General features: G+C 45.6%; 1 long non-coding RNA gene across 1 annotated transcript; it reads right to left on the bottom strand.

The window, feature by feature from the left end:
• Positions 1-279: 279 nt before the first annotated feature.
• LOC122938004 lies at positions 280-1,821 on the bottom strand. The gene is made up of 3 exons (XR_006389959.1): positions 1,760-1,821; positions 1,172-1,296; positions 280-326 (listed from the first exon to the last, which is right to left on the bottom strand). It is a non-coding gene; the product is annotated as an uncharacterized LOC122938004 (long non-coding RNA).
• Positions 1,822-16,264: the final 14,443 nt, after the last annotated feature.

Genomic DNA, 16,264 nt, shown 5'->3' with positions numbered 1-16,264 from the left:
TTCTATATACTCCCACTCCTCCATGGAGAAATAGACAGTGACATCCTGACACCTTATAGGAACCTGACAACACAATGACACCGTCATCACTCAGACCCCTCCAGTGCTGTTACTGGAGAATTTCCCAGCATTCCCAGCAGTGTCACCTCTCCAGTCAGCAGCTCCATCATCTTGTGGGTGAGTTCTAGGATCATCTGCTCATGTATCAGGGGGTGAGGGGGAGGCTCTGTGATGGGGTGAGGGGTCCTGCTCCGCCCTCCTGACTCCTGGAGATGGATGATGGGAGTCACACAGTCCCCCGATGTCTTCTTCACTATTGTGTACTCCTGTGGATGGAGAGAGACAACAAAATCCTTAAAGAGTAATCTGTCAGCAGGATCAACTCTTTCCATCCACATACACTACCAGGTAGGGTTGACCTTGCTAAATAAAATTATGTCTGTTTTGGGAAAATTGGTTGCGATGTTTCGGAGAAAAAAGATGGCTATTCGTTATAAGTGAGGTCTTCAGTGCACTGAGGGCTGGGCCTAGCCTTTCTGTGAACCTCCCCTTTACAGTGCTGGCCAAATCCACATCTTATTTCTCAGGAATTCCACAATCAGTTTTCACAAGACAAACAAACATCAGTTTATTCAGCAGGGTCAACCCTAGATGTGGGCATGGCCAGCACTAGAAAGAGGAGATGCACAGAAACACTAGGCCCGAACCTCTGTACACTGAAGTCCTCACAAGTCATAGTTTTAATCAGCAGGATAAACCTTACCAGCCAGTATGTCTGGTTTATTAAGGTTTATCCTGCTGACAGATCCTTTTCAGTGGGCCATGGTCTCTCCTACTACTGTCATCTTCTATGTGTCTATATAGAATTAGAGGTAGATATCCTCCCTCCAGGCCGCACTCCGCCATCTGATCATCTTGTTCCCGGCCCTTTCCTCCTGGTACAACGTGCCTATTTACCTTCTCATGGCTCCTACAACATGACTATTGGTCACATGATACATCACTCACCATATTGGGGGCTGATCTTCAGGGTCTCCATCACTTGGAAGGTCTGGAGGCCGTTCTACAGGACCCTGGACTCTTCCTATCACTTCCTATGATGGATTCTCCTTCCCGATGTCTGACTTGTTACAGAATACAATAAAGAGGAGAGAAATCTAGAAAAGTTTACCTCTCCGCTCAGCAGGGAGATGATCTCCAAGGTGAGGTCTAATATTCTTCTGCTGATCTCCTTCCTGTCCATCCTTGGTGGCTTATTCAGGAGAAGGCTCGTATTACTGGTTTTCTTCATGACCTCTCCAAAAAAAGGGAATAAAGGTTAATCAGTGAGTCCCATGTCCCTGATAATGAGGGCGAGAAAAAGTACAACTCATCCCGCAAAACTCAGACCCTCATAAAGCTGCACTGATGGGAAAACCCTGAGCTCCGTGTGTATATAAGCTCATGGCAGTGCAGTGTGTGAAGGCAGGAGACTCTGAGCTCCGTGTGTATCTAAGCTCCTGGGAGTGCAGTGTGTGAAGGCAGGAGACTCTGAGCTCCATGTGTATCTAAGCTCCTGGTGGTAAAAACCTCATCCACACAGAGCAGATTCTCTTATCCAGCACCGAATTATGACAACCCCCACTATCCACCACTACTCCTCCCCCCATCATACTAAGCTGAGGAGCAGAGAAGGATTCCTTGTGTGTAATGGAGGAGAATCTCCAGAGGTGACATGTCTGAGCTCTCCACCACACTGTCTCCTCACAGCTCATCTTACCTGCAGGCTGGAGGAATGGCTGATACCAGAGAGAACAAGAGCCCCAACTACCGACCAGGAACTGCCCAGTATCTGCTGCACTGCCAGAGCTGAAGGACCTGCGGTGATGTCACCGTCATGTGATCAGTGCAGGGGGCGGGGCTCAGCAGTGGAGAGGAGGAGAGGTGGGGGAAGGACCTGGGGTGATGTCACCATCATGTGATCAGTGCAGGGGGCGGGGCTCAGCAGTGGAGAGGAGAAGAGGTGTTAAAGGGTTTCTGTCACTAGAATTATTAAACTGGCTGACATTAGCGATGTGCGGGTGTCTACTTTCTGAAATGGGGTCATTTGTGGGGTGTTTCTACTGTCTGGGCATTGTAGAACCTCAGGAAACATGACAGGTGCTCAGAAAGTCAGAGCTGCTTCAAAATGCGGACATTCACATTTTTGTACCATAGTTTGTAAACACTATAACTTTTACCCAAGCCATTTTTTTTTTATCAAAGACATGTAGAACAATAAATTTAGAGAAAAATGTATATAGAAATGTAGTTTTTAAAAAAATATTACAACTGAAAGTGAAAAATGTCATTTTTTTGCAAAAATGTTGTTAAATTTCGATAACAAAAAAAGTAAAAATGTCAGCAGCAATGAAATACCACCAAATGAAAGCTCTATTAGTGAGAAGAAAAGGAGGTACAATTCATTTGGGTGGTAAGTTGCATGACCGAGCGATAAACGGTGAAAGTAGTGTAGTGCCGAAGTGTAAAAAGTGGTCTGGTCATTAAGGGGGTTTAAGCTAGGGGGGGCTGAGGGGGTTAAGTAACGAAACATAAAGTCATTCAGTTCCATTGTATTATACACCAAGAAGCTCTTTGTGACAGGGAAAGCAGCAAAAAATGTGACGATGTCCTCCAAGATGTCACAAAAATGGTGAATTACATTTTTTAATTCTCGACAGTTTCCATCACTTCTTGAGGAGGTTCAGGCCCAGTATAATTGTTTACTTATGTACAATACTGTACGGTGGCTGAGCAGAGGACGAGTCCTGGAGAGATTTGTAGCCTGTTTGGATGAAATTAGGCTCTTTATGAATGAAAAAGAGCAGGACTATCCACAGCTCACTGATGGGGCCTGGCTCACCAACCTCATATTCTTTACAGATTTTACACTGCACTTCAATGTACTGAACAAACAACTGCAAGGTGGAGGGAAAACAGCAGAAAGGGGGAAAGCAGCAGAAAGGATGTTTTGCGATATCAAAACATTTGAGAGAAAACTACAGGTTTTTGAAAGAGACCTTGAAAGCGGGCAGCTAAAATATTTTCCAAATCTAAAAAAGCATTTAGAAAATGCTACAGCATTTGCAGACAATCCTACCAGCCACCAGGAAATCTACAAGGAATGTTCTAGCATCCTAGCAGCTGCGAAGGTGAATTTTAGTAAACGATTTTTACAATTCCGTAAATTGGAGACAACCCTGTGTTTTCTCGCTTCTCCAGATAAAGCCAAATTTGAAGAACTTGATCTTTCCTGCTTAGACTGGTTCGATTTAGGAAGTCTGGAAATGGAGCTATTGGAATTTCAAGAAAGCTCTATCTGGAAAAATAAATTCTCTGAGCTGCGTGAAACACTTGAGAAGATGGAAGGGATGACAATGGACGGCATAACTTTACGTCTCTGAAAGCACTTGCGATTGCTTTACTTACTTTGTTTGGATCATCTTATGCTTGTGAGCAGCTGTTTTCAGCTTTGAATTATATCAAATGTGACATCAGAAACAGACTAAGGGTCCATTCACACGTCCGTTGTTTCTTTCCGGATCTGTTCTGTTTTTTGCGGAACGGATCCGGACCAGTTGCGTACCCATTCATTTTCAATAGGTCCTGAAAAAAATCGGACAGGACAATGTGTGCTGTCCGTTTCCGTTGTTCTGTTCTGCATGTCCGAAAAAATATAAAACTTGTCCTATTATTATCCGCAAAATCGGATCCTGGTACAATACAAAGTCAATGGATCCGCAAAAAACGGATGACATTTTCAGGAACAACGGATCCGCAAAAAACGGACCGCCATTCGGGATATAGAAAAATACTGATGTGTGAATGGACCCTAAGGCCTCTTTCACACTACATTTTTTTCCGTTCCGTTTTTTCTGAACCATCTATTGAAAATGTTATTCCCAGCCCAATTTTTTTCTATGTAATTACTGTATACTGTATATGCCATACGGAAAAACGGAACGGAACAACGGAAACACAACGGAACAACGGATCCGTGAAAAACGGACCGCAAAACACTGAAATGGACATACTGTAGTGTGAAAGAGGCCTAACAGACGACCTCAGTGCTGCATGTGTTGCTTTCAAACCTACAAAGTATGAGCCAAGATTAGACAAATTGTCAGCATGCATACAACAGCAAAAATCACATTAATTGCAATCTTTTACCTTTTTACTTTTCAATGAAAAGTTGTTTGTATCATTGAAAGGTCTGTTGTATTTTTCTTTTAAAGCAAAAGATGTGAATGTAGGAGTTTTTCTAAAATAAAACCTCAACATTAACGTTAAATTGCCATTGGCACTTTGCGATAAGTAAGTGGGTTTTGGGTTGCGATTTGGGCACTCGGTCTTTAAAAGGTTCGCCATCACTGATCTAGGGCCTTTACTCCACCAAGGCCGGGCCCCTTGGTGACACACTCCTGGTGCAAACAACACCCCCTTTCCATGCTTTGCCGGGACTTTTCTGTTCTCACCCAGGCTCCTCTTTCAATGTCCGTCATGTGGCCCTCTGGCAGCTCCACTGCCACATATCCTCCCCCCCCTGATAAAGGTCATAGGACTTTTCACCTTACTTAACCGCCCTCCAGGGTCAAAGCTCCTACGTTGGGAAACATCTATCACAACCTGTACCATCGCACACCTCATAACCTCAACTTCGTTGTCATTACAGGCAATCTGGTCTACATTGCTTGCAACATTAGTGACCGGGACACACATTATATCTGCACCCACCAATTTTACCATCCCTTTTGGTGGCTTCCCTGTCAACCTGGGACTGAGTGAGTTCTGTGAGGGTCTCCGCTTCTACATTCCACTCACGTCCTGCATGGGGCAGCATTTCTACTAAACACCCGTCTGTGTCATAGACGTCCTCCTTGACAGTGTTATACATCAGGTTACTACCAACAACTGACACTTGTAAGGAACTTCCCACAACTATCTCTGGCTCCCGTACATGCTCCTCATGTCCTTTCTTGGACTGCTGCAGCTCTTGACTGAACTGTTCGCATAGTTTCTCCCAGTCATGGTCATGTTCAGACCCCTTCTCCTTGGCTTTGCGGCGCTCCTTCAGCAGAGCCATGCTTGCCCCCGCTCGCTTCTTTTTCAGCAGTGGTTTCTTCAGATTTGCTTCTTCAGTGGCTCCCCCCACTTCAGCAGACCCCTCTTCAGCCTTATCCTTGGTCTCTGGAACATCCAAGGATTTCTTCCATTCCATATCATCGGCCTTAGCGTCCCCTTTGGAGTCTTCATTTACTTTGTTAGCCTTCTTAGACACGGCATTATATACTTCCATTCTGAACTCCTTCTACTCTTTCTCATCAAGGTTGGAGGTACTGGGGACACCGGGATCTTCACCAGACTCATCTTCTTCTGGCAATCCCTCCAGAGGTTCACCCGTTCGTTTAGGCTCTAGGAGAGCCATCTCACAGTCATCTGGCTCCTTAAGCGCTTCTTCAAGGGATCGAGCCCAGGATAAGGCCTCCTCTTCACTCTGCTTTGCTGCAGCCCGTTGTAGAAGTATCACCATTCTCTTTTGGACACCCTGTGAGGGTTCCACCCAGGGTCCCTTTAAGCACTTTGTTTATGTCTACTGCAGTCTTCTTTGGTGACTCTGTGAAGACAGATAGTCCCTTCTCTATTATTTTTATGGACAGAGTGAAGAGAGAGAAATCTTTAGGATTGCAACTGTACTGACGTGTCAGGTCATTTACCCCTGCCTGGATATGGGTCTCAGACACTAGGCTGCCATCTCCCCACTCAGCTCTCGTCACGTCAGGTATAACTGTCGTCTCGTCGCTACTAGTGACTACCTGAATTTCACAGGGTCTTGACATGGTAGCCTCACTCTCTGAGTTGCTACCAGTCACAGCACATATGTCACATATACTGTTCATGTCATTATTAATCCTGACCTCTAGGGGCACACATGAGCTAATCCCCACCTTTGACATTTCCCCAGCAACCATAGAACCCTGTGGATACTGCATATCTACTTCTGGTATGGGTGGTACATACTCTAGCCCAACCACATTGTCTACAGTGGGTTATCTCAGCTGTATGCCCTCAACATTTATCAGCATTTCTACATCCATTACATTTATACCAGCAGGGGGAGCTTCTTCCCCAATCACAGCCTGCTGCGGGAAAAGCACGTCATTATTATCACATATTTCATATGACATCACATTTTCATTATACAGTTCTGTAAACTTGGTACAATCATCTTGCACCTTATCTGTACCATTGTTTCCAATGGTCATTTCACTCACACCACTGTGTGCAATGTGTATCTCCATCACACTCTCATTTAAAGGGATAGGTTCAGGTTCTGCAGGAGTGTTTCCCTTTCCCTAGAACAACGGAAAATTACGGCTGAACATTCCCTCAGGCATGAGAGTATTTTTAACATCAAGTTCATAAGTCCCAGTTCTCACTGGAGTTTCACCCTCAGTGCGAACCACAGAATAGTCCTTGCTATCCCTGTCCATGTGTAACTTCTTGAAGTATGTCACTAAAACTACTGTCACCCAGCTACATAATGTTAAAGGGGTTGTCCAGGTTCAGAGCTGAACCCGGACATACCCTTATTTTCACCCCGACAGCCCCCCTGAGCCTAGCATCGGAGCATCTCATGCTCCGATGCGCTCCAGTGCCCTGCACTAGATCGCGCAGGGCACAGGCTCTTGTGTTTTCAATAACACACTGCCGGGCGGTAACTTCCGCCCAGCAGTGTGTTCGGTGACGTCACCGGCTCTGAGGGGCGGGCTTTAGCTCTGCCCTAGCCTTTTTACTGGCTAGGGCAGAGCCAAATCCCGCCCATCAGTGCCGGTGACGTCACCGGGGTTCCTGTCAGCCCCATGGAGAGCCCGGTGCGTCACCGAAACTCAGAAAAATGCCTTTTCCCTGTGCAATTTAGCGCAGGGCAAAGGAGAGCATCGGAGCATGAACTGCTCCGATGCTCATGTCAGGGGGGCTGCCTGGGTGAAAATGGAGGGCTGTCCAGGTTCAGCTCTGAACCTGGACAACCCCTTTAAGTGTATATGTGTTATAATCCTGTGTAATCTTACATTGCATTTTCCATTATATGGATTTCCTATATCTGTTTTATATAAATTGCTGTAATTCTCCATGTACACCAGTAGGTGGCGGCAATGTGTAGGCAGTCTATAGACAGTTTAGTATATCTAGGCTGGAATAGTCCATTCCAGGCTAGCTCCCCCCTTTCTGAGGAGGAGTGGATTGTTCCCACTTCCTACCTCATGGGGAGGAAGGAAAGTTCTAGGCAGTGTACCAGCCACCCCTGCCGGGGTAGGTTGTGTTATTAGGAGCTCCCAGAACCAGGGATCCCAACCCTGGATCCCGCCTCGGCTGAGGCCAGGATCCATCTTCCCAGCTTGAGCTATCCGCCTCAGCTGGTCGACCAGAGAAGCAGCCATCTCCAGCCTCCAGCAAGAAGCATACCCTGTGAGCCAAGCTGTGAGTACATTTCCCAAGACCAGGAGAAGCTAAGTACCTCCTCAGCTAGTCAGACCCATTATAAAGCAGACTACAGACAGAGCAGAAGACAGATACCTGCCAGATCTACTAGGCATATGATAAGAAGCAGAATACATATAAATTCCTGCCACATATTGCCAATACCTGCTGGGACCTAAAGACTAAATCTAACTTTAAATCCGTAACTTGTACGGATTTAAAGCTGCCATTAAGTAAAGACGAGTTGGACTATATCTCCAGTCTGGATCTCAATTATTCCATCAAAACTCCTATTAACAACACTCAATTTTATTGCATGTGAGCCAGGATACAGGAGTCCAGCCATACCAAGGTAGGAGACACCGTTGACACTACACAGAGACATTATCCCCCTCTGGCATTCCTCACCTGGTATATGAGCTATAACATCTTAAAGGGCCCTGCTACAGAACCTGCGCAAGCTGCAATTGGCGTCACGAACTATTACATATATATACTGACCCACTGCATAGCAACCCCACTGACCCAGTGTCCTGCTCATTGCACATGTCCATCACATGGAATGTTCTTACCCATTGTTGTCACTGGTTCAGCGCTCTCAAGTGCTATACGCACAGCTCCACAGTAGTCACCAGCCTTCTCCTGGATGTTAGGAATCTGCAGCCTTTGATTCCTGGTCACCTGACCCTTTAAATCTCCACACAGCAACTTCTTGCAAACCCAGTAGAAGTGTCCAGATTAGCAGCACCTACTGTCTCGTCGTTGTCCCTAGCAACCAGCTGTTGCTGCCTTTTGTCATTCTCACGTCACAGACTTCTTCCAGACAAAGGCTTTAGTGTCCAAACAGTGCATTTATTTGGCAGTCTTCATGCACAAACAGCAACCAAAACATAAATCAAACCAAATCCTCAGCCGTCTGGCCACTGACTAAACAGTATAGTCCCTCTCTAGCCGGATCCGGGTCTACCACCCAGCTCTCCAAAACACCGCAGTGCTTACCCTACACAGGGTCCCGGCTCCCACAGGCTTTAGCACAGCCTGCTCCTTCCTGAGACTGAGAGCCCCACCCAAGTCCAGCAACAGGATTAAATAACATCCCTGGACATGGGCATATTCTTAAATCCTGGAGTGGAGCATGGGGAACAGGCACCCACCCAACACATTGCCTGTTCCCAGTAAAAGCCCGCCCTGGACTAGCTGGAGCCAGCTAAGCTAAGTAGCTTGGTATCCACCAACTAGCTTAGTGGCCACCTATATCTAGGGCCTTTACTCCACTAAGGCCGGGCCACTTGGTGACACACTCCTGGTGCAAACAACACCCCCTTTCTATGATTTGCCGGGACTTTTATGTTCTCACCCAGGCTCCTCTGGGTGAGATACACCCTTTCAATGTCCGTCATGTGGCCCTCTGGCAGCTCCACTGCCACACTGCCTACTTCTGTTGCCCCACCATCTATCAATTTGGACTCACCAACAACATGGGGTCACTTTTAGTTTTTTTGCGAAGGCCACTTCAAGTTCTATGTCCGCCCCTGGTAATATGTAAGGATATACTATTATCATGCCTCCCAAATGTCTTTTGGAGGGACAGTCCCTCTTTTTGATCCAAGTCTGTCATCTGTTCCTCTTTTTGACCTGGGGAATTGATACTTATATGTGCATTAATAAATTTGCTAAATTGCTTCTTACTAAACTCTCTGTATGGTTTCTACCTGTATATTAGACCAGAACTTCATTATTTTGTGCAATTTGGACATTAAAATATCTATAATCCAATGATTTATGTGTTAATATTGAAGCGCAAGAAAAAAATTGTCCCAGGGGCTCCACATACTGTAAAAAAACATAAAGGAACTTTATGCAATTGTAACAGAGTCAGTAATTATGCTTTGGGCAGAGTTGAAGGCGTGGCCTAGTATGAAAAAAAACTGCCGCGATGCGCGCTGCACATATTGTCCCTCTTTGCGATTTTCAAAAGTTGGGAGTATTATGGTTGTACTATGGTTATTGTACTGTTGGAGAAACCCCTCTATTCGGACAGAATTCATTAGGAGAGACTCATGGGGTCTCCACATCTGCCAGCGGGTTTCTTATTGAGGGTAGGTTTTCGATGTTCCGGAGAGAAAGTAAAGATGTAGATCCAGTGTTTCCAGTTATCCTTCTCATGGAAGGGGGGGGGGGCAATGCCCTGCAAACATAATTAGGAGGGAATATATTCTGTGTAAAACAAAATCACACATTTACCTATTATTGTTAAGACTAGCCATGTAAGCCATGTACCAGGGTGGGCTCCCCAGGATACAGCGAAAGAGGAAAGCAACTCCAACACCAGTTTTTGCCAAAACAATATTTTACATAAACGTGGTAATTAGCACAACCACAAATGCTGGTAACACACAATTACCTGTTAGTACCCGACACCCGGGAATAGGGCGTTGATCCGTGCATAAGCACCTCCTTCACTGCTTCAAATGCCTCTTGTTGCCGGGTTCCCCACTTGATCGGACGATTGTTCGGGCGCCCCACAGTGCCCCTTGATAACTCGTTTAACAGGCCCGCCAAATGAGCAAACTTGGGTATAAACTTCCTGTAGTAGCCGGCCAGTCCCATGAATGCCTGCACCTCTTGTAGTGTACGCGGGTGGGGCAACTTCTGGCAGCCTCCACCTTACTGGGGGCTGGCTTTACCTCCTCCTGCATGACAAAATGGCCCAAATACTCTATCTGCTGTCAAAACAGTTGGCAATTCTTATGCTTGATCTTGAGCCCATGGTCTCGCAGACGTCCTAGGACCTGCTGCAGCTTCTGGGGGTAATCCTCAAAGGAGGCCCCAAACAGTACTATGATGTCCAGGGAATGTTCCCGGGGCATTGGACAGGCAGAACAGCATTTGGTTGAACTCGTAGAGTGCCATAGGTAGAATGAAGGCCGTCTTTGCTTTGTCCTACTTGGCCTCCGGTACCTGCCAATACCCGCCAGCCAGATCAAGACAAGAGAAGAACTGTGCATGATTAAGGACGGACAACGGATCCGCAGAAGGAGGTAGGCATCCCGGACATTCTGGGCATTCAGCTTACAATAATTCACACAGAACTGGAGACTCAACTTTCTTCCGCAGCAAGACCACTGGAGCAGCCAAGTGACTTTGACTATCATGGATCATCCGATTTTCCAACATGCTGGCCACCTCCTGGTACATTTTGGGTGGAATTTTCTGCTAACGTTTCTTGCTCGGCGCAGCATTGCCGGTGGGGATTTTGTGCTCGATGGCGGAAGCACATCCAAAGTCCTTATCATGCCTTGAGAAAGCCTCCTGAAATTCCAAAACTGTGTCTTCCAGCAACTTCTGTTGATCTTCACCAAGGTCCTCTGTGGCACCTTCACGTGTCCAATGGGCTGACTAGACATGTTGCTCTTTCGCAGACTACAGCTCCTCACCATCTGCTGTAGAGTTTTCTGGGTCGGCCGGTGTGTGGTGTCCTGTTGCCAATACTTCGGCCCTTCTTTGGCATAGAGTTGATGGTCTAGGTCTCTCAGCACATTCATACCTAGCATCAAGTCCATTCCTCCCCAGGACAAATGGTCCACCAACACGACCCCCTTCTTGCCCGAACAGTCAGACCCATATCCAGACTATCCCCTGCATATCCATCTCTCTGTTATCGGCAGCCATCAGCCTGACTACGGTCCCGTCTTCCGGCTCCATCATATGCCCAAAGTGTCTCTCAAAGAACTCCAGAGGCATAGGGGTGCACTCCGATCCTGTATTAACTAGGCAGCGTACCTTCTGGGCTTCCAATTGGGATTCCATAGGGGGGCTGCTGGCATAAAGGTCGTGTTCCTCACGGATAGGGCTTAGCTTCTGGTGTACCGCCGCAGGACACCCAGCTACTGCAGCGGTCGGAAGTTTAATGTTGGCTCAGTTTTCATCTGTACCAGGCACTCTCTGGCCATGTGGCCGTACTGTCAACAAGCCCAGCAAAGTGGCCCTCTTTAGGCGAAATCCTACACCCAAATTATCCTGGATGGATTGGCGCAGGGTGCTGGGGTCATTTTCAGAGTCCGGGGTGATCCTACCCTCATGTGGGACACTTCCAGCTAAAGTTTTCTCAATTCTGTCTGCAGGGCCTCGACCACATCCTTTAAGGACTCTAAATCTTCAAACGGCCTCCTGTTGCATGAGTGCTACTCACTACTTTCACTGCCACAGGCATGTGCTCTTCCTCTTTCTCCATGGCAGCTAGGTAGATGCTGTAGAACGTCATGTCGACCTTCGTCTGGATCATCTCTTGCAATTTGTCCTGTAAGAACTTGTTGGAGAGCCCCACTATGAACTGGTCTTGTAGTAGCTGGTCCAGGCTCCCATGGCCTCTGGATTTCGCCCCTGTAGGCACCTGAGGGGTTAACTGACGTGGATCGCAGAGGCAGGAGGGAGGGAGGGAGAGACAGCTTCCTTCTTCCCTGTGCTTCTGAGAGCAGCGCGATCCATATTCTCTGATACTGGGCTGTGCAGTAGCACAGCCTAGTATCGATGAAAGACAAATCCCGGTATTGATACGATACCGGGCAAAAAGTATCGATTGGGTATCGAAAGTTCGATACCCAAAACAACCCTAATGGAGACGAATGGGGAAATGAGTATTACACTCACCGGTAATCCGGTTCCCTGGAAGTCTCCATGAAAGCGCATATTTCCCACCCCAATTTTTTATGTTTCCTATGTTTCTCATTTAGTATCCCTTTATCCTTTTTTCCATTGAAAATACACTGGTGATGGAGGGAATTTAAACCTCTCTATTTTTCCATGTCCTATCAGAGGAAGTCAGTCCCAGGATGTGCTGTCATGGAGACTTCCAGGAAACAGGATTTCTGGTGAGTGTAATACTCATGACCCATCCTTCTCCATAGCCCCTATTCAGATAAATAATGCTTTACATTGTATGCAGATTAGCCCCTGGGTGCAACAAAGGTGTCAGTGTTGCACCCGAAGCTTCACTCACTTGCCTTGATGTCCTGACAGAACCAGGCAGTGTAGACATACTCATACCTGGCCCTGAAGTCTTGCAGTGCATTCGGCACATGCGCTGTATATGGCTGGTGCACTTGGAAATATGCAGCTGGTTTTAGTTACAGTTACCTAAGGACAGATTCCCTTTAATTAATATAGGTCCTTTTTTTATAAAGGAGAAGTTGTAAGAGTAATCTGAATGAGTGTTGCTAAGGGAAACCTGCTCTGCCCCCTCCACATGGCGTTTCTTCACACACAGGCAAAACGCCACCCATTCCCGCATCACCACAGTTTGTCTGCCTCTATCAGCATAGTCCTGCGGGATCTCGTCACCGGCACAACCGCACTGCGCCTAGAAAGACCCCACACCTGGCATCCCTACACATAGCGTCCATGACACACACTCTCCCCCGCAGCACGGGGGATCCTCCATGACTTCTGCCTCCTCTCTTTGGTAAGTTCCTATGCCGGCCCTGGGGCTGCTGCCCTAGACCACTAGGTTACTGCCACTATCCCTCCAGACACCATGCTTTCCTTTTTCACCATTATTATGTCTGTGTTTAGATCATTTCCCCAGATGGACAATGCCTATATCTACTCTGATGCTATATCCAGCTCCTCTGCTGTTGTCAGCTACTGTTGTACTACTTAGCTTTGTAAGTGCATGTTCTAGCATTGTGTCACCCACCTTGGCCTCATTTATGTAGCATATATGCCCTCCTGACATTGATTATGTCTCTACCTACATTGTCCCCTTACCCTATTACCCATTGTCTTTATTTACTTATTAACTTGCAAATCATAGAAAAGAAATGGTGGCTCTCTCACTGTTCCACTTCTGGAATGGTGCACTACCCCACAGCACTCCCAAATGCTGGTGAGAAAAACGTAAGTGTAAAAAATTGTGATGGGGGTCACTCAATATTAGGCAAACACACGGTGGTTGATATCCATATAATTTTTATAGGCTACAAATAATGCCAAATAACAATATTACATATAAAACATTTCATAAAAAATAAATAAAAAATGCAATTGAAATGTCGCACTAGAGACCATAAGCTCTGTAATTCGGTATATAGAAAGTCTCTGAAGAGCTATTTTCTAATAGCCCTGATCTGTATCCAGGGGCTATAATCGTTGGCAGGTAGCTGCAAGTTCTATATTCCAGAGATAGTAGTGATGGTAAGGATAATAAATCTCACAGTTATATTATATATTGTACTTTACCGCTCCTGCAGTAGATCCACTTGTACGCCAGATTTTCAACAAAGTGTGCTGTTGTAAGCTGTAAGGACCTGTAGATAGACTCTGTGTATGAAGTTCCCCACGCCGTTAGTAGCGGTGCAGTTTAGTGTTGCCGCTCTGACCTTCCAGGACCTATGTGGCGTCCCACGTGGTTTACTGGGCGGTCACGTGATCTGTGTTTCCAGGCGGGGTTTTCAAACTTCTTTGACGTAAATTCATGAAAATATAGTTGTAGAGTCTTTTCCTTAGTCGTCCCTCGCTTGGAAGCCACTGAGGAAGGGGTCCCTTTTTACCCCGAAACGCGTCTGGTGAATGACAGTGAGGGACGACTAAGGAAAAGACTCTACAACTATATTTTCATGAATTTACGTCAAAGAAGTTTGAAAACCCCGCCTGGAAACACAGATCACGTGACCGCCCAGTAAACCACGTGGGACGCCACATAGGTCCTGGAAGGTCAGAGCGGCAACACTAAACTGCACCGCTACTAACGGCGTGGGGAACTTCATACACAGAGTCTATCTACAGGTCCTTACAGCTTACAACAGCACACTTTGTTGAAAATCTGGCGTACAAGTGGATCTACTGCAGGAGCGGTAAAGTACAATATATAATATAACTGTGAGATTTATTATCCTTACCATCACTACTATCTCTGGAATATAGAACTTGCAGCTACCTGCCAACGATTATAGCCCCTGGATACAGATCAGGGCTATTAGAAACTTGCAAATCATATTGTGTATTTTGTTGATCGAAATGTCAGAACAAAATAGTCACTTATGCTAAAAAGGTATTAAACTGCCCCTATATAATGTAAAGCTCCTGTCATCTACCTCCCTGGTGCGCTCACTAACCAACCAGCCACCGGCACACAGAGGAGAGAAGTGCTGTCCGGTGGAAACCCGTCCAAGTTAATGTTCCACAAGTTCAATAAAAAGTTTATAAAAGTTAATGTTCTGTTTCAAATGTTATATAAAGTTAATGTTAATAAATTTATTGCGTTGCTGCCTGTTTTTTTTTTTTTACCTTCTAGGTGGACCAAGCGATCAACCAGCTGCAGCACTAATGTGCATTCTGACAGAAGCATTGCACTGCTGTCAGATTACACAAAAGTCGGTGTATGTGGCGCTGCAAGACGAGATTTCTCCTCTGCAGTAAAAAAGATACGTTTTTTGGCAGAGATTTTTTCATCCACATTGATCGATGCGAATGATGAAATCTGTGCCGTTCATTTTTTTCTTTCAGCCCAGAGGCTGAATGAAAAAAAAAAAATCTCATTACCCGTATGCTCAATATGAGAGAATAGCAGAAACTCCTAATGCTGGCCATACATGTAATGATTGCGGAGACCCTCAAATGCCAGGTACAAACACCCCACAAATGACCCCATTTTGGAAAGAAGACACACCAAGGTATTCGCTGAGGGGCATATTTAGTCCATGAAAGATTGAACTTTTTGTCACAAGTTAGCGGAAAGGAAGACTTTGTGAGAAAAAAAAAAAACTTTAAAAAAAATCAATTTCCGATAACTTGTGCCAAAAAAAAATACATCTATGAACTCGCCATGCCCCTCATGGAATACCTTGGGGTGTCTTCTTCCCAAAATGGGGTCACTTGTGGGGTATTTATACTGCCCTGGCATTTTAGGGGCCCTAAAGCGTGAGAAGAAGTCTGGAATCCAAATGCCTAAAAATGCCCTCCTAAAAGGTACTCATTAGAATTTGGGCCCCTTTGCACATTTTGGCTGCAAAAAGTGTCACTCATATGGTATCGCCGTACTCAGGAGAAGTAGGGCAATGTGTTTTGGGGTGTATTTTTACATATACCCATGCTGGGTGAGAGAAATATCTCTGTAAATTGACAACCTTGTATAAAAAAAAAAAATGTAAAAAGTTGTCATTTACAGAGATTTTTTTCAAACACAGTATGGATATATGTGAAAATACACCCAAAACACATTGCCCTACTTCTTCTGAGTACGGCAATACCACATGAGTGACACTTTTTTGCAGCCTAGGTGTGCAAAGGGGCCCAAATTCTAATGAGTACTTTTAGGATTTCACAGGGCATTTTTACGCATTTGGATTCCAAACTACTTCTAACGCTTTAGGGCCCCTAAAATGCAAGGGCAGTATAAATACCCCACAAGTGACCCCATTTTAGAAAGAAGACACCCCAAGGTATTCCGTGAGGGGTATGGTGAGTTCATGTAAAATTTTAATTTTTGTCACAAGTTAGTGGAATATGAGACTTTATAAGAAAAAAATAAAAATTCAATTTCCGCTAACTTGTGACAAAAAATAAAAACTTCCATGAACTCAGTATGCCCATCAGCGAATACCTTAGGGTGTCTACTTTCCGAAATGGGGTCATTTGTGGGGTGTTTCTACTGTCTGGGCATTGTAGAACCTCAGGAAACATGACAGGTGCTCAGAAAGTCAAAGTGCGTAAATAAATTTTTTGCACCAGTTTGTAAACACTATAACTTTTGCCAAAACCAATAAATATT

The sequence above is a fragment of the Bufo gargarizans genome, chromosome 1 (assembly GCF_014858855.1).
Source record: "Bufo gargarizans isolate SCDJY-AF-19 chromosome 1, ASM1485885v1, whole genome shotgun sequence".
Classification (NCBI taxonomy): domain Eukaryota; kingdom Metazoa; phylum Chordata; class Amphibia; order Anura; family Bufonidae; genus Bufo; species Bufo gargarizans.
The sequence above is the reverse complement of the archived record's forward strand: the minus strand, read 5'-3'. Positions and strand labels throughout refer to the sequence as shown.